The sequence below is a fragment of the Hyla sarda genome, chromosome 10 (genome assembly GCF_029499605.1).
Source record: "Hyla sarda isolate aHylSar1 chromosome 10, aHylSar1.hap1, whole genome shotgun sequence".
Taxonomy (NCBI): domain Eukaryota; kingdom Metazoa; phylum Chordata; class Amphibia; order Anura; family Hylidae; genus Hyla; species Hyla sarda.
Window position 1 is genome coordinate 102,647,624 of NC_079198.1, and position 26,866 is coordinate 102,674,489.

The window sequence follows — 26,866 nt, forward strand, 5'->3', positions numbered from 1 at the left end:
TGTCTAGGGGCGGAGTACACCTTTTTTCTTTTAAATCAACTGGTGGCAGAAAGTTAAACATATTTGTAAATTACTTCTATTAAAAAATCTTAATCCTTCCAGTACTAATTAGCTGCTGAATGCTACAGAGGAAATTCCTTTCTTTTTGGAACACTGATGACATCATGAGCACAGTACTCTCTGCTGACATCTCTGTCCATATTAGCAACCATGCATAGCAGATGTATGCTAAGGGCAGCATGGTGGCTCAGTGGTTAGCAGGACAACAATAAATTATTATTATTATTATTATTATTATTACGTCAGCAGAGAGAACTGTGATCGTGATGTCATCAGAGAGTATTCCAAAAAGAAAATAATTTCCTCTGTAGTATTCAGCAGCTAATAAGAAGTACACAAAGGATTAAGATTTTTTAATAGAAGTAATTTACAAATATGTTTAACTTTCTGCCACCAGTTGATTTAAAAGAAAAAAGGTTTTCACCGGAGTACCCCTTTAAAGTGTAACAAACAGTGCTTCTTCTCAAACGTTTTGCACTTTATGGACATCTCTTGGGTCTGTAGCAGTGTTTTCAAAACTCATCAAGCTCTGAAGACTATTCACATATACTTTAAAAGGGTTCTCCACCATAAAGGTGATTTTAGTATGTACCTGCCAGACAGTAATGGACATGCTTAGGAAGGGGTCTGCGCTTGACTTGGGGCTAAATAGCTATGTTGTGAGATTACCATAGCGCTGTGGCTAGCTTTTTGTGAACTGGGTATTTCCTGTTGACATTCGTTCTCTTAGGGTACGTTGACATGTGCGTATTTTTGCTGCAGATTTTGCTGTATCAGATTGGGTAGTAAAATCTGCTACAGCAGATCTGCAGTAGAAAATATGCATGTGTGAGCGTACCCTAAGGGCTCGTTCACACAAGCAGATTTGCAGGTTTCCTGCATGCGTGTTTTAAAGGGGCGGGCTCTCCGCAGCAGATTTTCTGCTTAGGGTCTGTTCACACGTGCATAAATTCAGTTACAGATCTGCTGCAGATTTGCCTTAGCAGATTTTGCTGCCCATTGAAGTCAATGTGCAGCAAAATCTGCAGCAAAAATACGCACATGTGAATGCACCCTTAACCTGTTGGGGACCAAGGGCGTACAGGTACGCCCTTGCTCCCTGGTACTTAACCCCTTAAGGACCAGGCCATTTTACACCTTAGGACCCGGCCATTTTTTGAACATCTGACCACTGTCACTTTAAACATTAATAACTCTGGATTGCTTTTAGTTATCAATCTGATTCCGAGATTATTTTTTCGTGACATATTCTACTTTAACATAGTGGTAAAATTTTGTGGTAACTTGCATCCTTTCTTGGTGAAAAATCCCAAAATTTGATGAAAAATTTGAAAATTTAGCATTTTTCTAACTTTGAAGCTCTCTGCTTGTAAGGAAAATGGATATTCCAAATATTTATTTTATTTTATTCACATATACAATATGTCTACTTTATGTTTGCATCATAAAATTGATGAGTTTTTACTTTTGGAAGACACCAGAGGGCTTCAAAGTTCAGCAGCAATTTTCCAATTTTTCACAAAATTTTCAAACTCACTATTTTTCAGGGACCAGTTCAGGTTTGAAGTGGATTTGAAGGGTCTTCATATTAGAAATACCCCACAAATGACCCCATTATAAAAACCGCACCCCCCAAAGTATTCAAAATGACATTCAGTCAGCGTTTTAACCCTTTAGGTGTTTCACAGGAATAGCAGCAAAGTGAAGGAGAAAATTCACAGTCTTCATTTTTTACACTTGCATTTTCTTGTAGACCCAATTTTTGAATTTTTACAAGGGGTAAAAGGAGAAAATTTATACTTGTATTTGTAGCCCAATTTCTCTCGAGTAAGCACATACCTCATATGTCCATGAAAAGTGTTCGGCGGGCGCAGTAGAGGGCTCAGAAGCGAAGGAGCGACAAGGGGATTTTGGAGAGTACGTTTTTCAGAAATGGTTTTTGGGGGGCATGTTGCATTTAGGAAGCCCCTATGGTGCCAGAACAGCAAAAAAAAAAAAAAAAAAAAAAAACACATGCCATACCATTTTGGAAACTAGACCCCATGAGGAAAGTAACAAGGAATTAAGTGAGCCTTAATACCCCACATGTGTTTCACGACTTTTGCATATGTAAAAAAAAAAAAAAATTTCACTAAAATGTGTGTTTCCCCCCAAATTTCACATTTTTGCAAGGGTTAATAGCAGAAAATACCCCCCAAAATTTGTAACCCCATCTCTTCTGAGTATGGAGGTACCCCATAAGTTGGCATGAAGTGCATTACGGGCGAACTACAATGCTCAGAAGAGAATGAGTCATATTTGGCTTTTAGAGAGCAAATTTTGCTCGGGGGCATGTCGCATTTAGGAAGCCCCTATGGTGCCAGGACAGCAAAATAACCCCCACATGGCATACCATTTTGGAAACTAGACCCCTTGAGGAACGTAACAAGGGGTACAGTAAGCATTTACCCCCCACTGGTGTCTGTCAGATCTTTGGAACAGTGGGCTGTACAAAATATTTTATTTGCACAGCCCATTGTTCCAAAGATCCGTCAGACACCTGTGGGGTGTAAATTCTCACTGCACCCCTCATTACATTCCGTGAGGGGTGTAGTTTCCGAAATGGGGTCACGTGTTTTTTTTTTCTTTTTTGCGTTTGTCAAAACCGCTGTAACAATCAGCCACCCCTGTGCAAATCACCTCAAATGTACATGGCGCACTCTCCCTTATGGGCCTTGTTGTGCGCCCCCAGAACAGTTTACGCCCACATATGGGGTATCTCCGTAGTCGGGAGAAATTGCATTACAAATTTTGGGGGGCTTTTTTCCCCTTTACCTCTTGTCAAAATGAAAAGTATGGGGCAACACCAGCATGTTAGTGTAAACTTTTTTTTTTTTTTTACACCAACATGCTGGTGTAGACCCCAACTTCCCCTTTTCATAAGGGGTGAAAGGAGAAAAAGCCCCCCAAAATTTGTTAGGCAATTTCTGCCGAGTACGGCGATACCCCATATGTGACCCTAAACTGTTGCCTTGAAATACGACAGGGCTCCGAAGTGAGAGCGCACCATGCGCATTTGAGGCCTGAATTAGGGATTTGCATAGGGGTGGACATAGGGGTATTCTACGCCAGCGATTCCCAAACAGGGTGCCTCCAGCTGTTGCTAAACTCCCAGCATGCCTGGACAGTAAACGGCTGTCCGGCAATACTGGGAGTTGTTGTTTTGCAACAGCTGGAGGCTCCATTTTGGAAACAGTGGCGTACCAGACATTTTCATTTTTATTGGGGAGGGGGGCTGTGTAGGGGTATGTGTTTATGTAGTGTTTTTTACTTTTTATTTTATTTTGTGTTAGCGTAGTGTAGTGTTTTTAGGGTACAGTCACACGGGCAGGGGGGATTACAGCGAGTTTCCCGCTACGAGTTTGAGCTGCCGCGCAAAATTTGCTGCATCGCAAACTTGCAGCCTGATACTCACTGTAAGCCCCCTGCCCATGTGAATGTACCCTGTACATTCACAGGGGGGCGGGGGGGGGGGGGGGGGAACCTCCAGCTGTTGCAAAACTACAACTCCCAGCATGCACAGTCTATCAGTGAATGCTGGCAGTTATAGTTTTGCAACAGCTGGAGGCACACGGGTTGGGAAACACTGAGTTAGGAAACAGACAATGTTTCCCAACCAGTGTGCCTCCAGTTGTTGCAAAACCACAACTCCCAGCATGCCCAGGCAGCCGAAGGGAATATTGAGAGTAGTGGTTACGTAAGAGCTGGAGGAGAACAGTTTGGGGACCACTGTGTAGTGGTGTCCAAGCTGCAGCCCTCCAGATGTTGCAAAACTACAACTCCCAGTATGCCAAAACTGTCCAGGCATGCTGGGAGTTGTAGTTCTGTAACATCTGAAGGGCCAGATGTTACAGAACTACAACTCCCAGCATGCCTGGACAGTAAGTGCATGCTGAGGATGTGTAGTTTTGCAACATCTGGAAGGGCACAGTGGTCTCCAAACTGTGGACCTCCAGATGTTGCAAAACTGCAACTCCCAGCATGCCCAAACGCCAAGGGCTGTCTGGGCATGCTGGGAGTTGTAGTTTACAGGGTGCCATTACAGCAATGCATGTCGCTTTACGGCGACGTGCATTGCTGTAAAGGGCCCGACCGCGGCTGAAGATCTACTCACCTGTCGCCGCCGTCTTCATCGCCGGGATCCGGGTCTTCAGGGACGAGGTAAGTACCGGGGCCGGTCCCCAGCACTCCCCCGGCCCCCGCCGCGTCCTCCGGTCTTCCTCCCGTCCTCTCCGGACTTCAAGGGGCCGGGCAGGACGGGAGGAAGTAACCGCCCCCCCTCCTGCGATTGGTCGGTTAACTAACCGACAGATCGCAGGGTATAGGAGGAGGTGGCAAGTTTGCCACCTCGCTCCTATACGTTAGCATGGTCCTGGCTGTCTGTGACCGCCGGGATCATGCGAAATTACCGGGTGGTCGGGTCCCAGAGACCCGATCAGCCCGGTATCGCCGCAGATCGCGTACATGGCCCCCCTCGGCGTTTGCCCTGGATGCCTGCTGAAGCATTTCAGCAGGCATCCGCTTCCGATCTCTGCCCGGGGCGCGGCAGAGACCGGAGAAACACCAGGACGTACTAGTACGTCCTGGGTCCTTAAAGCCCAGGGTGCCAGGACGTTCTAGTACGTCCTGGGTCCTTAAGGGGTTAAAGGACCAAGGGCGTACCTGTACGCCCGTGGGAATTTTAGTTCCCACCGCACAGGGACCGGAGCAGGATGCCTGCTGAAATTACTCAGCAGGCATTCTGTGACAATTAGGGAGATTTATCAAAACCTGTGTAGAGGAAGAGTGGTGCAGTTGCCAATAGCAACCAGATTGCTTCTTTGATTTTTCACAGGCCTCTTTAAAAATAAAAGAAGCAATCTGACTGGTTGCTATGGGCAACTGCACCACTCTTCCTCTACACAGGTTTTGATAAATTCCCCTCAATGCCCCCACGTTTGCGATTAATTCAGATTGGCGATTTGCGGCGATTCCGGGCTGATCGAGTCTCTGGTGACCCGATAGCTCCAATCATCCCCTATTTTCTGGGCTATCAGAGACAACTCCTACCATCCTGAATGATAGGAGCAAGGTGGCAGGGGTGCCACCTCCTCCTATCCCCTGCGATTGGCCGATCAGGACTGACCGGGGAATCAAAGGGCAAGGGTGGGGTGACAGTTGAGATCCCCACTCTGCCCACCCCTGGAAGCCCAGACAGAGCGGGGAAACACCGGCAGCAGGTACCTTGGGCACGCTAAGACCGGCGGCAGGTAGCTTGGGCACACGGGGACCGACAAGTGGAGCAGGGGAGGACCGGCAGGCAAGTGGAGGCAGCCGCAGCGTCAGAGGTAGCAGTGAAGATCGCTGTAAAGTGATCTTCACTGCTGCTTCTAGGAGTTTCAAAACTACAACTCCCACATTTTACGTTCACGCCTTTTCCGGTACGGAATAATTAACATTATATTTTAATAGTTTGGATATTTACGCACGTGGCAATACCAAATATATTTACATTTTTTTTTTATGTGACTACACTACAGGGGCTGTAAAGTTAGTGTCGTTCGTAATATAGTGTCCAGGAGAGGATATGGATCCGGCACCTACAGAACTAGGGGCAAGTAGTATTCCATGCACTACAGCAACAGCGCGGCTACGGCGTATAACTGACAGCGGTGGTGCGTGACTCCAAGCAGACACACAGATCAGTTCACAGAAGAAAAGACAGTGGATCGTACTCACCAAGTTCAGTTCTTTATTCCAACTTCATGAAGAAGACTTTTCTTCTGTGAACTGTTCATAATATAGTGTCTGTACCTGTGTGTGATGTTTCACACAATTCTTCTGTGATTTTTTTCACCCCAATATTTATTTTAAAACAAATTCCTGCAATACCCTTTTAACCTCACACATCTCAAATGACAAAGACACAAAAAAATAAAATAAGCAGTATAAATGTTTTATATTTACCTAAATATTTTATTTAGGCCTATTAAGGTAAAACCACCATAAGGGTAGGGTCATATATAGGGCATCTGCAACGGATTCCACGCTGTGAATGCGCCGATGACTGTCCCTAAAGTGAGCTCCCTGCTGTGCCCATGTGTCTACTCATAGCAGCAGTCTGCTGATACTAGCACACACACAGGGATCTATGGGTCTGTAGTAAACTGGGCGCACTGTTTACTCACAGACATCACAGTCACTCCCCCTGCTCCATGAGCTAAACCAAGAGTGGGCAGGATGTCTGAGAGTAAACTGCGCATGCACAGCTTACAACAGACTCCCAGATCCCATTATGTCTGCTCATAACAGCAGATTGCTGCTATTGGCAGACATGCAAGACTCACGGGAACATCTGTTATCAGGACAAGTCACAACAGGCACAGGGACGGGTCACGATGGGCACATCCGGATCCCATTGATTATAAAGGGGTGCTTTGTTTTACAGGAGTATAGCTGGAGGAAATTAGTGCATGCACTAATTCCCCCCCCCCCCCCCCCCCCCCACTATACTCCCGTTGTTGTGCAATGGCCGGTGTACTGCCGGGTAACAACAACAGTGTAGCCCAACAGACCCTGAACTGGTTGGAGCACAATGGCACTGTGAACCTATACTTCTGGACAGTATGCAAATAGGATTACAGCATTAGACTACTGAGGGTTTGTTGTAAACACACATAGGAGCTCTCTATTAAAGTCTATTAGCGTTATGGAAACAGCTGAGCACAGTTTCTCTGGGGAATACAGCCTCTCCTCAATGAAAAATCCAGGCTCAGCTGATCCTAGTGTACCTGTTTATGGGTGACTTGAAAGAGATTACTACTTATTAGGTAGAAAAATCTGGGACTGGGAAGAGGCATTACCAAGAAGGTGTAACATCATCTGAAGCCCTACAGGGGAGAACTTTCTCCCTTACTCTGTGTGTGAAACCGCATCACCCCCTCGCCAATTAGCTCTGTAAACTGAACTTTACAGTGTGCTCAGATCTGCCCAGCAGCTTACAAAAGGAAGTAGAAATATTCAGCACAATGCACTGAAGCTCATCATGACTGTAAAGCAGAGTATTCCAACCAGGGTGCCTTTGGCTGTTAAGTAACTACAACTCCCTGCATGCCTGGACAACAACCGGAGACGTCCTGTTTTACAGTCTAGCTCAGTTTAGAGGGAAAGGGAACTGAAATATTCAGCTCTATACACTGGGTGCTAGACAGGGATGCGGCACTTTCAATGACTGTTGGGAAACTACAATTCCCAGTTTATGGTTGTCTGGGCATGCTGGGAGAAGTAGTTTTTATTTAACCACAGGTTGAAGACAACAGTCTTAAGGGTGCGTTCACACTTGCATATTTTCTGCAGCAGATCTGCTTCAGCAGATTTTGCTGCCCATTGAAGTCAATGGGTAGAAAAATCTGCAGCAGCAGACCTGCAGCAAAAATATCCACCTGTGAACATACCCATATGGTCATTGTATGCATCTAGCTCTCAAAATGTGGGGTTACAATGATATAGAAAGATACAAATTTGTATCAGATTGTGACAATAGTATCAATATTATGAAGTCTGCCTTGTAATTCTAAAGAGATTATATACTAAACTAAATAGGTAGGATTTTCATGCTGGCTCTAAGGCTTGTTACACATTACAAAATTATCGTACTCAGTTTTAAAGATCCGTACTAAGTTCCGTCTGAAAATCAGCTGAAAACGGCAGTTACAAAATCCTATATACGGCTATTAGAAAAATCCCATAGACTATGAAGGGGATTTTCTAATGACTGTATAGGATTTTGTAACTGCCGTTTTACAGCTGATTTTAAGATATAACTTCGTACGGATCTTTAAAACTGAGTAATTTTTTTTGTGTGAAAGGGGCCTAAGAAAGCTTAAAGGCCACGTATTTCCCTTGGATTTCTATTGTAGATCCACACAGGGATTAGCTTTATTGTAATCTACAGAGTGGACCTGGGGATTCTGGCACATATCAGCAAAATGTCACTCGAAATACATGTGAAAATTTACAATTAAAGAGTATCTATCATCAACAAAAACTTTTAATATGTTGTTCATAATCATTAATGAAGACATATATCTTCATTAAAAAATTATATTTATACCAGTTTTTTCATTTTATACTTTTGGCCACTAGAGGTCACTCTCCTATGCCTGGTCTGCAGGCAGCATCCTATGCTTTTCATAGTAAGTGTACACCTTTTAGGACTAATGCTGAAAGGGCACTGGTCCTTCCACAGGAAGTTCAGTACTCTCAGCTCAGGACTCGCTCCCAGCCTGGAGCAGCACAGTGAGCTACAAGCCTGCACATGCCTCTCATAACAGAGGCCAGTCACCTCCCCCTCCCTCCTGCTCTGTGTTCTCCCTGCCCCTCACCACACGTTATTTTATACATTGTATTATCTCACTGCACTCCCTGCTCTGCTGCCCCCCCCCCCCCCCCCTGACATTCATCTTAATTACTGCCTCTGTAATTGCTCCCACCGCCCCTGGTTCTCAGCATTGACTTTTTAGTGCAGAGAGACACAGGAGAGAGAGAGAGAGACAGAGGCTGCCGTCCCTCCCCTGAACTTAGTCTGTATGCACACTGCAGAGCAATGTTTACCAACCAGGGTGCCTCCAGCTGTTGCAAAACTACAACTTCCGGCATGCCCGGACAGCTGTTGGCTGTCTGGGCATGCTGTGAGTTGTAGTTTTGCAACAGCTGGAGGTACCCTGGTTGGGAAACACTGCTGCAGAGGGAGAGCAGCATACAGGAAGACTGGCAGAAGCAGAGTCCCGGCCAGGCTTCATGTGACATCATGCCTGTTGGGACCTGCCTCCTTCCAACCCTCAGAAAGACCATGCTCCTGAGCTAATGAAGAGGGATTTAAAAAAAAAATAAAAATAAAATAAAAAAAAAAGGTATTTCCACAGCGTTTTAAACCTCAATAAACACAGGGATAGGCATAGTTAGGGACAGATGGGAAGGGGGATCAGGGAAAGTTTAGTTGATGACAGGTACTCTAATGTAAAATCCCTTTTACTTGCATTGCCATGAGATTTGTTCAGCTATGGCTATTGGGAAACTGCAACTCTCAGCATGCATGCTGGGAGTTGTAGTTTCCAAATTTTTAAAGAGTCGCAGTTTTATGGTCATATTGTATGCATCCATGGAAGTGTTCCCCAACCTGTGGCTCTCCAAATGTTGCAAAACTACAACTCCAGCTTGCATGTGAACAGGGATGTAGAAGCACTGTTCACTTGCACTTAAAGGGGTAGTCCAGTGGTGAAAAACGTATCCCCTATCCTAAGGATAGGGGATAAGTTTGAGATCGCGGGGGATCCGACCGCTGGGGCCCCCTGCGATCTCTCTGTATGGGGCCCCGGCTCTCGGCCCAGATAGCGGGTGTCGACCCCCGCACGAGGCGGCGGCCGACACGCCCCCTCAATACATCTCAATGGCAGAGCCGGAGATTGCCGAATGCAGCGCTTCGGCTCTGCCATAGAGTTGTATTGAGGGGGTGTGTCGGCCGACGCCTCGTGCGGAGGTCGACACGCCCCCTTCCCGCGGGCTGTCGGGGCTCCGTACAGGAGATCGCAGGGGGCCCCAGCTGTCGGACCCCCCGCGATCTGCAACTTATCCCCTATCCTTAGGATAGGGGATAAGTTGCTCACCACTGAGTCACCACTGGACTACTCCTTTAAGAGCTTGCCATCAAATTTGTGTGGTGCGCTCACTGCTGAAAAACTACAACTCCCAGCACATACCCTGACAGCCTTCAATTGTAGTTTGCCAATAGCCGGACAGCCACAGGTTGAAGGCCACAGTTAGAGATGAACGAACTTACAGCAGATTTGATTCTTCACAAACTTCTCGGCTCGGCAGTTGATGTCTTTTCCTGCATAAATTAGTTCAGCTTTCAGGTGCTCCGGTGGGCTAGAAAAAGTGGATACAGTCCTAGGAGACTCTTTCCTAGGAATGTATCCACCTTTTCCAGCCCATGGGAGCACCTGAAAGCTGAACTAATTTATGCAGGATAAGTCATCAACTGCCGAGAAGTTTGTGACGAATCGAATTTACTGTAAGTTCGCTCAACTCTAGCCACAGTCTTGTGGTTACTGTATGTATCTCCCTCAGATCTCTGTTGTGAATCTGCACAAGGATCAATTCTACTGTAATAAATGGAGTAAACGCTTTTGAAATCCGCAGCAAAATAAGCGACATTCCACTTACTGAAATCCAGGTGAAAGATTTCCAAAGCATGTGAATGGGGATACAGAAACCTCTTTCACTTGCACCGAAAGGCTAGTTGCTATAGAGTTTGTTTCGCTGTAGCAATCCAGCTGTCAGGAAACTACAACTCCCAGCATGCACTTACTGATTCAGAATGTCAGAGCACGCTGGGGCCCCCTGTGATCTTCTGTACAGGGCCCGGCTTGCTGGCCAGACAGCGGATGTCGACCACCGCACAAAGCGGCGGCTGACACGCCCCCTCAATACATCGCTATGGCAGAGCCGGAGATTGCCGAAGGCAGGCAGCCAAAGGCTGTCTGGGCATGCTGGGAGTTGTAGTTTTGCAACAGCTGGAGGCTGCCTGGTTGGGATACACTGCCTTAAAGGAGTAGTCCAGTGCTGAAAAACGTATCCCCTATCCTAAGATTGCTGGGGGTCCAACCGCTGGGCACTCCGCCATCTCCTGTACAGGGCCCCGCAGCCCGCGGGAAGGGGGCGTGTTGACCACCGCATGAAGTGGCGGCTGACACGCCCCCTTCCCGCGGGCTGTGGGGGCCCTGTACAGGAGATGGCAGAGTGCCCAGCGGTTGGACCCCCAGCAATCTTAGGATAGGGATTAAGTTTTTCAGCACTGGACTACTCCTTTAAGGCAGTGTTTCCCAACCAGACAAAGGCTGTCCGGGCATGCTGGGAGTTGTAGTTTTGCAACAGCTGGAGGCTGCCTGGTTGGGAAACCCTTTATTCAGGTCACAGCCTTATGGCCATATTATATTATCTAAGGGAGTGGATCTCCAGGTGTTACAAACCCACAACTCCCATCAAACACTGACAGCCTGCAGTTTTAGTTTCACAATTACTAGAGATCCCCAGGTTCAAGGCCACAGACTTAAGATCATACTGTACGTTTCTCTATGGATGTTGCCAGATTACAATTCCCATCACAGTACAGTGGGAGTTGTAGTTTTGCAACACATAGGACTGATCTAGGACAAAAGTTTCCCAACCAGTGTTTCAAAACTACAACTCTCAGCATGTCTGGATAGCATTTGGCTGACACGGCATGCTGGGAGTTAATGTTTTGCCACAGCTGGAGGAACACTGGTTGGAAAACACTGATCCAAGTCAATGTGAGGTTAGAATGATACAGATATGTTTCATCACTGTATTAGATTGTAACAATAATACCTAGTAAGGGACTATATACTGAGCTCTATAGGCAGATTTGCCATTCAGGATCCCAGAAAAGCTGTGAGCTATAGCTATAATAATATAGTTAATGTCACCCAGCTTTCCCCAGGCACAGATAAGAAAAAGCTGACAGAACTAAGGGGCTCATAGACTAGTGGTATATGCACAGTAATGTAAACACTGCCCGGAGGAGCCCAGGACTCAGGAATGTACAAGCTATAAATAAGAAATGACCGGATAAAGTTACCTGAAGTCAGCAGCCGCTACAGCCCGGGGACCGGCGGAGCCCACACACCCGGAGGAATGCGGAACATGACTGAAGGAGATGACGAGGTGAGGTGCTACCAGTCCCGAGAGATCAGGGTCATGGATACCAGCTACTGACAGAACTTCTTACATTGAGCCTGACGCCCCCTACAGGCGAAGGGCAGCAATAGCGTGCGACACCTTCCCATGCACCTGCACAGTTAAGCCGCAGTCTCACGCGACAATTTCGAACAAGTTGTCAGCGGCTTCAAATTCCTCTCTAAGCCACCACAACCCAGACCGAAATAACTCTACCGGACACCGGCCAAAGGAGCACCCTGCCCGGGGGAAGACTGGACTCTCGGAATATGGCGGAATAACTGTGGCGTCTGCCTCAGCCAATAGGAAACAGCTTAGAGACCAAAGAGACCAATCGCTTTCCACAAGAGAAGCTGTTCTAGCCAATCAACATGTCTGGTCAGGAAACGGGAGCCAATAGGATTATAGTGTCAATTACCTGGCGCGTGGATTACGAGTTTTAGCCAATGGGAGGAAAGCGGATTACACCTGCAGCCAATCAGGAGGGAGAAGGGCCGGGGAAGGGAAGGGGCAGATAGTAAAAGGAAGCAGTGAGGGAGCTGTCAGCGCTGGAATGTGGAGGTTACCTCACTGACACACTCGGGATGATGAGAGCTCCCGGAGGAATTCAGTCACTCGGCATTCCACACATACACTCATAGGTCATCCATTCACCTGTCACCGACTATATATCTGTGTAACCAAGACTACACACGGTTTCCTTATCACCAAACATGGACTTCTCATTTTACCTCGGGTCAGAATGGCGCAATAATTATCACTTCATTAGAATGTTTGTAATAAAGTAAGGTCTAATATATATATATATATATATATATATATATATATATATATATATATAGGGTGTACCTAAAGTCAGGTGCTGATAATATATATATATATATATATATATACACATATATATATTATATAGTGTACCTAGAGTTTTTGGCACACCAGATGGATCCAGTATTTGCCCCCCTACACAAGCACAACTTGCCCTATCCCTAGACCTGACTTTAAATATAGACCGTAGACCAGATACTAATACAGACCCCCAAACCAGATGCCAAACTAATACATTAACTAATAAACTAATACAGACCCATGACCAGACCCCAAAATAATGCAGACTCCAAACACCTAAACTAATACAGAACCCAAACCCCTAAACTAATACAGACCCCAGATCAGACCCCTAAACTAATACAGACCCCAGATCAGACCCCTAAACTAATACAGACCCCAAACCCCTAATCCAGTGGTTCTTAACCTGGGTTCGATCGAACCCCAGGGGTTCGGTGAGGCTGGGTTCACACTACGTTTTCTCCCATACGGGAGCGCATACGGCAGGGGGGAGCTAAAACCTCGCGCTCCCGTATGCCTTCGTATGCGCTCCCGTATGTAATTCATTTCAATGAGCCGGCCGGAGTGAAACTTTCGGTCCGGTCGGCTCATTGGTTGACCACAGTTTTAGGTCCGGTTGTAAAAGCGCATACGGCGCAAAAATGAGCCGACCGGACCGAAAGTTTCACTCCGGCCGGCTCATTGAAATGAATGACATACGGGAGCGCATACGAAGGCATACGGGAGCGCGAGGTTTTAGCTCCCCCCTGCCGTATGCGCTCCCGTATGGGAGAAAACGTAGTGTGAACCCAGCCTGAGTCAGTCCCGGGGGTTCGGCGGGGGAGGTCGCAACAGGACAGGCAAACCAAGCAATTGCTTGGGGCCCCGAGCTGGCCCGGGGCCCCGAGCAGAGCCGTTGTTTACCCGTCCTGTAGCGATGGGGCAATTCCCCCATCACTATTAACTCCCTATGGCCCTGCGTTAAGTTTAAAAACGCAGGGCCGCCGGGAAATAGCGCACGCCGGGACCTCACTGACGTCCCATGTGTGCGCCCATGGAAACGAATGCGCTGAGGACCGGAGGATAGAGAAGGAGGAAGACGCGCGCTGGCCAGCTTGGTAAGTGACCAGCGGGACGTCATCCTCGGTGCTCCGACCACCGGTCCCGAGACCTACTGCTATATATAGCCAGAGCTGTGGTCGGAGCACTGAAGTGGACAGTACACAGGCATAAAGCCTCCAGCCATACACTGTATATAGCTGGAGGCTGTATGTCTGTGGGGGAACACTGCCTACATCAGTGGTCTTCAACCTGTGGACCTCCAGGGCAACGGCTGTCCGGGCATGCTGGGAGTTGTAGTTTTGCAACATCTGGAGGTCCGCAGGTTGAAGACCACTGGCCTACATAATGTGCAGGAACACTGCCTGCCTAATGTGGTGGAACACTGCCTCCCTAATGTGGGGGAACACTGCCTGCTTAATGTGGGGGAACACTGCCTATCTAATGTGGGGGGAACACTGCCTGCCTAATGTGGGGGGAACACTGCCTGCCTAATGTGGGGAGAACACTGCCTGCCTAATGTGGGGGGAACACTGCCTGCCTAATGTGGGGGGAACACTGCCTGCCTAATGTGGGGGGAACACTGCCTGCCTAATGTGGGGGGAACACTGCATGCTTAATGTGGGGGAACACTGCCTGCCTAATGTGGGGGAACACTGCTTGCTTAATGTGGGGGAACACTGCCTACCTAATGTGGGGGGAACACTGCCTGCCTAATGTGGGGGGAACACTGCCTGCCTAATGTGGGGGGAACACTGCCTGCCTAATGTGGGGGGAACACTGCCTGCCTAATGTGGGGGGAACACTGCCTGCCTAATGTGGGGAACACTGCCTGCCTAATGTGGGGGAGCTCTGTCTGCCTAATGTGGGGGAACACTGCCTGCCTAATGTGGGGGGGAACACTGCCTGCCTAATGTGGGGGGAACACTGCCTGCCTAATGTGGGGGGAACACTGCCTGCCTAATGTGGGGGGAACACTGCATGCTTAATGTGGGGGAACACTGCCTGCCTAATGTGGGGGAACACTGCTTGCTTAATGTGGGGGAACACTGCCTACCTAATGTGGGGGGAACACTGCCTGCCTAATGTGGGGGGAACACTGCCTGCCTAATGTGGGGGGAACACTGCCTGCCTAATGTGGGGGGAACACTGCCTGCCTAATGTGGGGGGAACACTGCCTGCCTAATGTGGGGGAACACTGCTTGCTTAATGTGGGGGAACACTGCCTACCTAATGTGGGGGGAACACTGCCTGCCTAATGTGGGGGGAACACTGCCTGCCTAATGTGGGGGGAACACTGCCTGCCTAATGTGGGGGGAACACTGCCTGCCTAATGTGGGGGAACACTGCCTGCCTAATGTGGGGGGAACACTGCCTGCCTAATGTGGGGAACACTGCCTGCCTAATGTGGGGGAGCTCTGTCTGCCTAATGTGGGGGAACACTGCCTGCCTAATGTGGGGGGGAACACTGCCAACCTAATGTGGGGGGAACACTGTCATTGTTGCGAGAGCGGCACTTGCCATGGTAAAGCTGCTCATTTCTGAACTGGTCTCTGAAAGACTACAGCAGAAGTCACACTGATTTGCAGTAAATATTCATTATGTTTTTGTTTTTGTGTGAAAATCATGTTTTCATGGTTTTGTTTAGAGATGAGCGAACTTACAGTAAATTCGATTCGTCACGAACTTCTCGGCTCGGCGGTTGCTGACTTTTCCTGCATAAATTAGTTCAGCTTTCCGGTGCTCCGGTGGGCTGGAAAAGGTGGATACAGTCCTAGGAAAGAGTCTCCTAGGACTGTATCCACCTTTTCCAGCCCACGGGAGCACCTGAAAGCTGAACTAATTTATGCAGGAAAAGTCATCAACTGCCGAGCCGAGAAGTTCGTAACGAATAGAATTTACTGTAAGTTCGCTCATCTCTAGTTTTGTTCTATGTTCTTAATGGTTTTGTTCATTTTGGGCACCTATGTATAAATATATACTTAAATATATACATCCTATGTTTTGAATTTGAAAAAATCATATTTTATCTCTCCAATTAAGAGGGGTTCGGTGAATGCGCATAAGAAAATGGTGGGGTTCAGTACCTCCAACAAGGTTAAGAACCACTGCCCTAATCTAATACAGACCACAAACCCCTAAACTAAAACAGACCCCAAATGAGATCCTCTAAACTAATACAGACACTAAGACCAGATCCCAAACTAATACAGACACTGTACCAGTGGTCTTCAACATGCGGACCTCCAGATGTTGCAAAACTACTACTCCCAGCATGCCCGGACAGCCAACGGCTGTCCGGGCATGCTGGGAGTTGTAGTTTTGCAACATCTGGAGGTCCGCATGTTGGAGACCACTGCTCTATACCATGTAAACTAGAGCTTTCCAAACTGTGCGTCGTGACACAGTTTGGAAAAAATGTTGTGAAAAAGTGTGTCACCAACATAGAAAGTTTAAAAAGTTCTAACATAAGCTAATACCCCAGATCCCCTAAACTAATGGAGAGCCCAGACCAGATACCAAACTAATACAGACCCCAAAACCACGTAAACTTACCCACTTACCTATCCAGGCCTGCTTGGCTCCCTCCTCCCCACCTCCCCAGGTCAGTGGCACACAGGGTGGACCTCCCCTGTCCCTCCATAAATACACCACTAGGTGAAAGGTATTACGCCCGCATGCGATGGTCAGTGGAAGCAGGTATTTATTTGGACTATATTGTGCACCTACTTTCCACTTCATGCGGGCATGGTTTTGTATTTAGGATAGTTTCACAAGGATGTATTATGGATGTGTTTTTTTAAAATGTATTTTATTATTATTTTTCAAATTTAAAAAGTTTTAATAAAGAGGCAAAGGGCATGAGCAATACAGAAACAAATGAAATAAAACAGAAGACCAGGTAGGTCCAATCAGTGTACCATAGTGTACAAATATACACTAAATCGCTAATTAAAGGGGTACTCCGGTGAAAACCTTTTTTCTTTTAAATCAGCTGGTGGCAGAAAGTTAAACATATTTGTAAATTACTTCTAATAAAAAATCTTAATCCTTCCTGTACTTATTAGCTGCTGAATACTACAGAGGAAATTCTTTTCTTTTTGGAATGCTCTCTGATGACATCACGACCACAGTTCTCTCTGTTGACGTTATTATAATAATGCTTTATTTATTGTTGTCCTTAGTGGGATTTGAACCCAAGTCCCCAGCACTACAAGGCAGCAGTGCTAACCACTGAGCCACCATGCTGCCCTTAGCATACATCTGCTATGCATGGTTGCTAAAATGGACAGAGATGTCAGCAGAGAGCACTGTGCTCGTGATGTCATCAGTGTTCCAAAAAGAAAGGAATTTCCTCTGTAGCATTCAGCAGCTAACAAGTATTGGAAGGATTAAGATTTTTTTAATAGAAGTAATTTACAAATATGTTTAACTTTCTGCCACCAGTTGATTTAAAAGAAAAAGGGTTTTCACCGGAGTACCCCTTTAACTAAGTACGATCAAATAGGCAATAAACTTGCAAGAGACTGGTAAAATGAGTTAACAAAATTGAGCAATACATGGAGAACAAATAAAATGAGAAATAAAAAGAAAAAAACGGAATATGGCCCGTCTAGCAATAAGGTAACAGATTATACTCAGACGGGCTAAAGGGGGACTCTGAATTAGCTATTTGACCAACAACCAACCAGACACATAAGACAATCAGGAAAAATTAAAGGGGAAAAGGTAAAGTAGGAAGAAGAGCAGAAGGGAAATTTGGGAAATCATGTCAGACAAGCTAATAGGGAGAGGTTAATAAATCAGATGTCAGGTGGCTTATGGCAATCCACCAAAAAATAAACCTCTGCGAACCAGACAAGACAAGATGATGGCCAATAACCTAGCCAAATGTCCATAGGCTAAAGGACACCTCCAACTAGGACATGATAAAAAAGAAGAGGCCGAGAGAGAGGTACAGCATGGTACATGGTAAGTACCCGTACACCCCAAATGTCAATGGACTGCCAGTGTTACAAGCAGCAAGGTGTGCAGTTGAACTTCTTTATTTATATCCAACATCCATTACATCAAAAACAAGTAGGAGAACATATGACACATTTCGGTTTAAAAAATAAAATAAAAAAACCTTTAAAGGGGTACTCCCGTGGAAAACTCTTTTTTTTTTTTTATTATTTTTTTTTTATATCAACTGGTGCCAGAAAGTTAAACAGATTTATACATTAAGAGAAAAGAAAAAGTGTAAGTGCAGCTCACAATTAATAAATAATGCTAGCCGAGGTCAACAGGGCATGCAACTATACCACAGTGGCAAGAACTAGAAAATATATATATATAGAAAAAATGTTGCCCGGACCTTCCAAGGTAGTGTGATCAATTGTATATAGAAAATGGATTACTGGGTCGTGCTCCAATAATAATTCAAAACAATTTTTATTGTTAAAATATAATCTAATACAGTGCATTACTTCTCACAGGGCCCGTGTGAGAAGAACACATATAATGTATATACAAATACAGACAATCTTAAAATATCAACAATTTTAAAATAAGAATAATTTTTAAATGTCATTGGCATATAGAATTGCTCTATATGAGCAAAATATGACTTGATTCTATATGTATCCCCACGGTGTTAAGCTGATGCAATGATACTTAGAATGCTTATGTGTCTTTTTAACTATAACAGTTTGTATCAAGTTAAATACTGTGTTACCGGTCCTGTGATGGAACAGATGAATTGGCTCGGAGAGCTCTCGCTGAAGGCAGTTGAAGTTGTTCCTGTGCCTGAATGTGAGAACTGCAGACGGCGGTCTCAGATGGTGCTGTGGCTATAACTTGCAGAGTCCAGATGGTACGCGGGGGTGGTCGTCACAGGCTGGTGGCGCTGGCAGGCGCCGATGGTACTTGAATGCCGGGAGAACGTTGGCGCTGGCAAACGCTTGTGATGTCAATTTCTTCACCGCTGGACTTAGAGTAAGCCAGAGATCGCACGCTGAGTGAATGGAACTCGCCTCGTGTTAGTGGCGTGTGACGTCAGCTGAGCTGGAGCTAGAGATGTAGAATCAGGACCGGACACAAGCCTGGATCGGCTGCTGAGCAGAAAGTCCACAGTAAGTAGTCAGCTCACTCCGTGGGTAGTGGACACAGTTCATATAGAGCATAAATGCCAGTGGAAAAGACTAGACGCGTTTCAGGGTTCCCAAATGTGACCCTTGATGACTACTGAGGAAAGGGTCATATTTGAGAACCCTGAAACACGTCTAGTTAGAATATATTTTAACAATAAAAAATCCGGGCAACATTTTTTCTATAGATTTATAAATTACTTCTATTTAAAATTCTTAAAGGAAAACTGTCATATGTTTTGTCCTGCACTATCCACAGGTGACGCTGAACATTTTGAGTCCTACCTTGCCCGGATCCGCTGCGCCGTTCGCCCGTTATAGCTGGTTTTCGGTATATTCAAATTAGCTGCTAACTAGCACAGGCTGGGTTACTGCCTTCAACTGGCACTGTGACGTAACCACCGCCCGGCCCGCAGCACCGCTGGCTAATGAATATTCAAATGTTGTCTTACACTCTCTGTCTTATCTCGGCCGAGTCCTGGACAATACTGCGCATGCACCCTTACTCCAGCGCTGCTCCGGACAAATGAAGCAATGCTGAACAGCGCTTCCGGGTATAGTAGGAAATCCTGCGCATGCGTATTATCGTCCAGGACTCGGCCAAGATGAGACAGAGAGTGTAAGACAACGTATGAATATTCATTAGCCAGCGGTGCTGCGGGCCGGACGGTGGTTACATCACAGTGCCAGTTGAAGGCAGTAACCCCGCCCGTGCCAGTTAGCAGCTAATTTGAATATACCGAAAACCAGTTATAATGGGCGAACGGCGCAGCGGATCTGGGCAAGGTAGGACTCAAAATGTTCAGTGTCTCCCGCAGTATCCATAGGTAACCTTGGATAGTGCGGGACTAAACATATGACAGTTTTCCTTTAATCCTTCCAGTACTTATCAGCTGCTGTATGCTCCACAGGAAGTTCTTTTCTTTTTAAATTTCTGTTTGACCACAGTGCTCTCTGCTGACATCTCTGTCCATTTTAGGAACTGTCCAGAGTAGGAGCAAATCCCCATAGCAAACCTCTCCTGCTCTGGACAGGTCCTGACATGGACAGAGGTGTCAGCAGAGAGCACTGTGGTCAGACAGGAAATAAATATGTTCTCCTACTTGTTTTTGATGTAATGGATGTTGGATATAAAAAAGTTCCTTATAACTGCACACCTTTCTGCTTGTAACACTGGCACTCCATTGACATTTGAGTTTTTTTTCCAGGGGAGTACCCCTTTAAAGAGGCATTGTCACCTACATAAAATATTGATATGTTACAGATATAGTAATTGTTACACTTTCTGTTCTTGCTTAGGGATACACCCCCTGCTAGGGAGAGGAATGCAGGAGACCTGAACAGAACTAGAGTTACCACAGATAAAAGTGACAAGAACATGATCTTAATTAAAGTGTAACATCCTTGGTGTTTTTTTCCTTGGTGAAAGGTACACTTTAATCATTGTGCATAATCTGAAGACTAGCAGTTAAAATAGTATAGAAGTAAAACATTGACTGGAATGCTTATTGTATACATACATGCAGAATATAAATTTCTTACATACTCATACATTACAATGTATACTGAAAATAATGAAACATAAGGCAGAGATAAACAGTTTACCATATAAACTTAAATAACACTTCAAAGGTTAATATGGTAATTACCAGTCCCACAATGCGATGTTAGAGGAGAAGTAAGGTCAGGACTTGCGGTCATATGTGTACTGTATTGTATTATACGTCTAATCAGTAAAGCAGTAAAAATGTGTAAAAAATTAATAAAAATGTAAAAAAATTAATAAAAATAATATTCTAAAAATAAATAAAAATCTAAAAAATAGTACATATATCATGTACCTAAAAATTGTCCCCCTAAAAACTGTCCCCCTAAAAACATCAACTCAAAAAAAGAGTCATCATACAATTGTGTCGACAAAAAAAAAATTCTCAGAATATGGCGATTCATAAAAATTATTCTTTTTTTAACAAAAATAAATTTTTATAGTGTAAATGTAATAAACTATTATAAAAAGTATATAAATTAGATATTGCCATAATCGTATGGGCTCTTGGGCTTAGGAGCTAGAAGCGTTTCGAGACGTTCATCTGTCTCTTTTTCAACAGCTATTGAAAAAGAGACAGATGAATGTCTCGAAACGCGTCTAGCTCCTACATATACCAACAATCTATTATACCATACCCACCACCATAGAAACCAGGATCTTCACAAATCAACTTGCAACTGCTGGAGGCCCCAAATGAGCGGCCCACTGTTACATGCGCAGCAACACAGGACATCAGCACTGTTATGTGCGCTTCTACACAGGACGCCAGCATCCACTGCCGACCTCCCTTACATCATCACTCCCACAGCCACCTGTTGAAGCCCGAACATTTCACATCGGCCGGACGCCAGCCGTGCCAGTCCGGCACCACAGGACCACGCGGAGAAGTGCGGCTTTCCCTCCAGACGGGCACATACAACTGTGCCGGACGCTAGCCGAGCCAGCTTGTCGGTTTGCATAGGGACACCGCCTGGGAGGTCAGGTAAGCCACTGCATATTGCTAACTCACTGTACTTCCAATGAACGTAGGAGTATAACTCCATTATATCACCAACGGTGGTAAAATACTAACTATTACTGTACCACCAATGAGCATAGGAGTATAACTCCAATATACCACCAATGACGTACTACCAACTGCTGCTTATTTATTTTATATCCTGGACATTTAACAATAAGCTGGTTTACTTTTATTACTATTTTTATTTTCATATTTTAACCTATATTTTACTTATATATCTGTATTAATTCCTGCCCCCTGCAAGGGCCCTGTGGGGGTAGGTGTTTATAACTGTATTTAATAAATGTTTTATGATCACACTGAATCTCCTACAATCTTTTTAATATCACATTTACATATATATATATAGAAACATTACATTTACATACACACACATACACACTTCTATACACACATTAAAATCCATTTAGACATCATCACATATTTATATGGTCCATATACATTTATCCATATCACACAAACCCAATTCTAGTATTTAATACAATACATAAGCCCAGATTTGAAGAAACACGTACACAGTATATACATTGTATATACACAATTTTCATATATTTATCCAGGTTGTACGGGCTACACAACCTTCACGCTAGTACTCGTCTGGCAAATATCCCATATAATCACTGTCTTGGTTGTAGCTACCTACCTTTTTTAATATATTGTATGTAACCAATTGAATAAAAAAAACACAATTTAGCAAATTTTAGAAGGTTTTGTTTTCACGCTGTACACTTTACAGTAAAAATTACATATTTTCTTTATTTTGTGGGTCAAATGAGTAAAATGATACCCACGTTATATGCCTTTTTATATTTGTACCGTTTCAAAGGAAATCTGTCACCAGTGTCACCTGTACTAACCTGTCGGTACTGACAGGTAGTGCAGGTGACATTGGTGACAACGGTACTTACCTTGTCCCGTTCAATGGCAGGGATCTCCTGTAATCTCTTCCATTAGCTTTGCTCCAGCACCCGTCTTGGGGCACGGGTGGAGCATCATGACGTCACCTCTGCTGTTCTCTTACAGCGGAACCCAGCAGGGAGCAGCAGCGGTCACGTCAGTAAGCTCCATCTGTGCCCCAAGCCGGGCGCCGGAGCAAAGCTAACAGAAAAGATTACAGGAGATCCCCGCCATGGAACGGGACAAGGTAAGTACTGTTGTCACCAGTGTCACCTGCACTAACCTGTTTGTACCAACAGGTTAGTGCAGGTGACACTGGTGACAGATTTCCTTAAAAAAAAATCTCAAACTATTTTAACAAAATTAGTATGCTTGAAATTGCCCTATTTTGACCACCTTATTTTCTTATTTTTCTGTATACGAGGCAGTATGGGCCTCATTTTTTGCGCCGCGATCTGTAGTTTTTATCGGTACCAACTTTGTTTATATTTAAAGGGGTTCTCCAGTGCTTACACATCTTATCCCCTATCCAAAGGATAGGGGATAAGATGCCTGATCGCGGGAGTCCCGCAGCTGGGGACGCCCACGACCATGCACGCGGCACCCCGTTTGTAATCAGTCCCCGGGGCGCTCCGGGGACTGATTACAAACGGGGTGCCGCGTGCATGATCGCGGGCATCCCAGCTGCGGGACTCCTGCGATTAGGCATCTTATCCCCTATCCTTTGGATAGGGGATAAGATGTCTAAACACAGGAGAACCCCTTTAACTTTTTATACATTTTTTATTATTATTTTTTTGGGAATAAAATGTGACAAAAAAAGCATACATTTTTGAGTTTTTACGTTTACTCCGTTTACCTTACAGGATAATTAACAATATATTTTGATATTTCAGTCTTTTACGCACGCGGGGATACCAAATATATTTTTTGACAGCTTTTTGGCAGGTAAAATGAGATAAACGGATGATTTACATTTTTATTGGGGGAGGGGATTTTTCAAATGTTTTTACTTTTCTTTTAAATGTCCTCCTTTTTTTTTTTTTTTTTTTTTTTACACATTAATAGCAATCATTTGATTGCGTATACTGTTCAGTGCTATGTATAGGACTGCTCAGTATTATCGGTCATCTTCTGCTCTGGGTCTGCTCGATCTCAGACCAGAGCAGAAGACCCCAGGAGACGGCCGGAGGTAGGTGAGGGGACCTCCAGCCGCTATGCTGGATGTTCAGATCCCCGCGATCCCATCATCCATTTAAAGTACCGCACTGCAGCAGATGCCGTGATCTGTATTGATCACGACATCTGAGGGGTTAATGGCGGACATCCGCGCGATCGCGGATGTCCACCATTACTGGCGGGTCCCTGGCTGCTGATAGCAGGTTAAGTACCACCGCACCATGACGTACATTTACGTCCATTGTCGTTAAGGGGTTAAATTCCTAAGGGAGGATGATGAGTCACGCAGAGTGTGGGCAAGAGAGGACACGCCCCCTCCAGAGCACAGGATGAAAAAAACAAGTAAGCACTAAAAAGAAGGTATCTTGTAAATGTTTGCACATAGTGTGGGGCATAATTTTAGTGTACAGCTTTACAACAATTTTTTGGATTTAAATACAGATTTAACACAAAGAGCCTCCCACAGCAGGAATGCATAATAACAATATCAATTACACAATATGTATACAAATAAGAAAGAAACCAGTGGCAGCGATACCTTCTCCACGCAGCACGACGAGATGGACAATGGCGATACTCGGGCAGTAACCAGAAACTTCAGATGCGGCGGTGCTAGGAGGCCGGAAGAAGTGTATACCTTTGCGCAAAACCGCCGGCAGTCGCCTATGAGCGCCCCACGCGACCGTCAGCCGCTGATCCGGAGGAGAAGCCCGAGATGGGAGCCGCAAAATCAGAACTGAAGCGGTGAGTGCAGGACACCTGTTTTTGTCTTTTTTGGTCACTACATCAATTACACAATATAATTACTACCAATAAATACTATAACAATATAGAACATATAAGGCTAAGTTCACAATACCGCCATGCTCCATCCCATTCAGGGTCCGTAAGGCTCTATGTTTTTTGTGCTTAACAGACCCTGAATGGGTCAGAGCACAACGGGCACCAACGGGTCCTGACGGATCCCATTGACTCTGCATGGGGTTCGTTGGTTGTCTGTTATATTGGAGTAGGTAACGGGAGAAAAATACAGGACATGCAATAATTTTGCTCAGCTGTAGTGTGAAAGAGCCCTAAGGCTGTGTGTACACATTGGATTTTTTGCTGTGAATATTTGCTCCTGCACTGGACAGTTCCTGACATAGACAGTGGTGTCATCAGAGAGCAATGTGGTCAGACAGAAATTAAATTAAAAAAGAAAATAACTTCTTCTGTAGTATACTAACTTCACTGAAGTACTGGAAGGATTAAGATTTTTAAACAGAAGTAATTTACAAATCTGTGTAACTTTCTGGCACCAGTTGATAAAAAAAAAAAAATTTCCACCAGAGTTCCCCTTTAAGCATCAAACATTACTTCTTCTTCATTTAGGCTAGGTTCACATGTCGGAATGTCCGCACTGAAAATCTCTGTGCGGACATTCCGTCTCATAGACAGCAATGCATTAGGTGTGAAGTCCACAGAAAGAATGAACAGGTTCATTCTTTCTGTGGACACCCAAATTTCCACCCACTGCACAACAGAATATCATTGAATACAACAGAATCTCATTGAATACAAAATTGCAAAATTTCAATAAGGAATTCCGACGTGTGAACATAGCGTTACAGTGACAAAAAAAAAGTTGATGATTACTTTTCACAATTGAGGCACTAAAGCCACATGACTGCATTTACAATAGGAAGCACTAGGGCTTAACCATTTCTAGAAATTCAATATAACAGTAGAATAACAATATGTAAAATTACAGTATCAGTTTTGAGATCCATGTTTTATCTATAGAAGCCCTTCCCAGGCCTGTATATCTCTCACACTTCCTTCCATAAATCTGGTGACTTCTGTTTCTTTCAGACCCTTCTCCATAGGCCTCTATGTAATTAATATCTTGCCAAAATACTGATCAGTAGGCTGCAACCCTTTGCTGGTCTGAGCCTATGGCAGCAGTGCTGAGGAGTCTGTACTTCAGTGCGTTAAAAATTATAAATACTTTTGATCAAGCTGCTGCTTCCAGGCCATGGCCAAGAGAAAAATAAATAAATACCCCCCCCTTTGGTTTAATCCACATGGGTGGTTTAATCAACATGGGTCAGAACTGCTGCAAAATATATCTGTAGATTTGTAGCTTTATCTTTTAATCTATGGCGCCTTAAAACCCAGGCCCCACTTTCTACACCACTCTAACTATTCAGGCTTATGGGTGTACACATCTCCCCTTTAGCCCCTATCGGATGTTTTGATAAGTGGGGGTGCAGCTGCTAAGGCCCCACCAATTAAAAGTTCTGACATGGCACTATGACATTCCAAAATAAATGATAGGTAACTTTAAATTGTAATTGGAAATATGTTGAATTTCCCTGCTTATTGCAACTGATTGAACACTGTAGTAACCAATAAGCTGCTGGCTGACCTTGCCTTTACTTATTAGCTGACTTCAATGTTCAGCCACCACCTGATTGATTGTGGAGGACACATGCTTTGTCCTGCAGTTCCTTCCCCTTGTTCCCTGCTAATCCAAGCACATGTGTGTGTGCATTTTCTTAGATGTAACGATTGAAGGTGCAGTACCCAGAATTACCTGAGGCCTCTTGGTAAAGTCACACATACCTGTGGAAATATATTCTGGTCAAACTCGCCATACAGTTGCATGAACAATAGGATTTCTAGCCTTCTGTGAAATTGCTATATGTGTGAGGATCTCCTTTTGTGACCTTGCTTGTTTTGATGATTGTTTTGGTTCTTTCCTCTCCCTAGCCATGTACAATTCAAGGACTATCTCATGATTCCACACCCATCTTCTGTTAGACTACTCTGAGGATCAAAGGGCTTGAGTAAGGTTGCCATAACCAAAACATTACAAGAGGGCTCGAGAAAGGTTGTCATAACTGAATTGTTGCAAGAAGAGAAAAAAAGAAGGCAGTCTCACATTTATGTTTTGCTGTCATTTTATTTTTTTAAAGTAAATACAGCAGACCTTTGGGCCAAACTCAGTGCCATATTTGTTTTTTGATCAACCTTTCTGTTGATAACAGTGGTATATACTCTGAGAACCACAAACAGGAAAAGATTTTCTGCAAAGTCCGTACCTGTATAAAAGGGTTAAAGAGGTACTCCCCTGGAATTTTTTTTTTAAATCACCTGGTACCAGAAAGTTAAACAGTTCTGTCTGACCACAGTGCTCTCTGCTGACACCTCTGTCCATTTTAGGAACTGTCCAGAGCAGGATAGGTTTGCTATGGGGATTTGCTCCTGTTCTGGACAGCAGCAAGTGTCAGCAGAAAGCACTGTGGTCAGACAGAAAGGAAATTCAAAAAGAAAAGAACTTCCTCTGGAACATACAGCAGCTGATAACTACTGGAAGGGTTAATATTTTTA

At 44.8% G+C, this 26,866-nt stretch overlaps 1 protein-coding gene and 1 long non-coding RNA gene across 2 annotated transcripts in view; one reads left to right on the top strand and one right to left on the bottom strand.

The window, feature by feature from the left end:
• The window catches only part of PRKCZ (protein kinase C zeta), a 283,121-nt gene extending 271,020 nt beyond the window's left edge, over window positions 1-12,101 (bottom strand). The window contains exon 1 of the mRNA XM_056543983.1: window positions 11,738-12,101. The gene's annotated coding sequence lies outside the window, so the exon portion shown is untranslated. The remainder of the gene's footprint in view (window positions 1-11,737) is intronic.
• A 152-nt stretch (window positions 12,102-12,253) lies between these two features.
• On the top strand, window positions 12,254-26,464 carry LOC130294344 (uncharacterized). The gene is made up of 4 exons (XR_008848463.1): window positions 12,254-12,571; window positions 20,957-21,379; window positions 23,936-24,238; window positions 26,246-26,464. It is a non-coding gene; the product is annotated as an uncharacterized LOC130294344 (long non-coding RNA).
• The last annotated feature ends 402 nt before the right edge of the window (window positions 26,465-26,866 follow it).